Raw genomic sequence first — 1,840 nt, 5'->3', positions numbered from 1 at the left:
CTCCCTTCTCGTATAATTTAAAGTCACAGCAGGTATAGAAGCTTGTAGATAAAACCTCTCTGTTATCGGTAGTGATTTTCACAAATCCCTCAGAGTAGGATGTAGAAGGACAAAGTCAGCCTTGGTTAACACATGTTCTTTCTTAAATAACAGGAGCAATTTGACCCACCATATTTATAAATGTTCCGATGGATGCAGATTGAGATGTGTTTTTTGTTCTTATTTGTACTTCATTATAAATATTCACTTTAGTAAAATATGTCTACACATACATACATACATACATACATACATACATATCCACTCAAGAATGCCTTGCTTGCTCTGGTCATTCTTCCTAGAGGTTTGTTGTTAGGAAAACAGAAAGTAATATAACATGTATATTTAGTTTTTATTAGAAAAATTTTCACAAAATATTTTTGTCATGTTTTTCCTTCCCTCAACTCCTACCAAATCCTCCCCATTTCCTGACCACTGATTTTATGTTCATTTTCTCTCTTTCAAATAAAATGGATGAACAAAAAATTACAATAAGCACACACACAGAGAGACAAACAGAAGACAAATTAAACAAAAACAGGCTGAAACAAAGCAAAACGAGGCAAAATGTCTACAAAAATATGACTGAGTTCATTTTTTGTTGGACAACGCCTCCTAGGATGAGGCTTAGCATTGAGGGATGGTGAATATATCCAACTAAATTCCACTGGATAAAGGTAATTTTTCCTATGCCAAGGAGTATTGATTGCAGATAGGGTCTTGGTTAGGGGGGGGAGTCTTTGCCCACTTACCAGTTTTCATGCTGCTACCCTGTCTGTTTTGAATGTGTGTAGCTCTTGTGAATGCTACCCTAATCTCTGTGATTCCTTGAAATCATCTACCACTTCTGGCTCTTGCAATCTTTGAGCTTTTTTTCCACATAGGGCCCGGAGCCTTGATGGGAAGAACTGGGTATTGTAAGTCTCCCTCTTTTCGTATTATCCAGTTGTGGGTCTCTGTGTTAATTCCCATCTACTTCAAGAAGAAGCTTATCTCATAAGGGTTGAGCTAGGCACTGATCTGTTGAATGGCATTAGGAGTCCTTTCATTGCAATGTACCTTTAGCAGAATAATAGTATTATGTTTTCTCCTAGGCCCATAACCTATCTAGTCTCAGGTGCTTTGCCACTTTAGCAGAGTCGGGTATGAATTCTACTCATGACCTGCATCAGCATATCCTCCAGGAAGTTCACCACTATAGGTTGTAGAATTCACAGCTCAGCGATATGTACGATGAGGCATGAACGAACGTGCAGAGTACCTTGAAGTACCATAAATGCTGCCTTCAGCAACAGGGTCTTACCATCAGGTAACGGAGCATAACCAATAGCCTTGCCTATAGTCTGTGATGTTTCAGAGTCCTCAAGGGGCCCTTTGGGCCAACAGCTTAACAACATGTAATCCATTCCTAGATCACAGGTTTTATCTAGTGGCATAAGATGTTAAGTTGGGGAATTTTTTCCCCTATAACATGGTGTCACCATTTAGATTCCTTTCACATATGTATATGTTTTAGGAAGCTTCCACAGCAGTAGTTTTCTGGGAGGTTTTTCAAATTGCCTTAAGGGTAAGTTGTCACTCCTACCATTCTCTCCTTTACCCTTCTCTCCCATCTCTCCCCTATTTAATCCTCATATTCTTTGTATCTCTATATCAATATATTCTATTTTTCCTTCCTTGGATGGTACCTAACCTTGGCATGTACTTTTAAAAAGCAGAAGAGAAAAAAAGAAAAACTGCTACATGTTTTAACTTAATTTTTAAATCAAACTCACAATACCAGTGGCTGTTGTTACTGTAA

This window comes from Phodopus roborovskii, unplaced genomic scaffold (assembly GCF_943737965.1).
Source record: "Phodopus roborovskii unplaced genomic scaffold, PHOROB, whole genome shotgun sequence".
NCBI lineage: Eukaryota > Metazoa > Chordata > Mammalia > Rodentia > Cricetidae > Phodopus > Phodopus roborovskii.
This window is presented reverse-complemented; position numbering follows the sequence as displayed.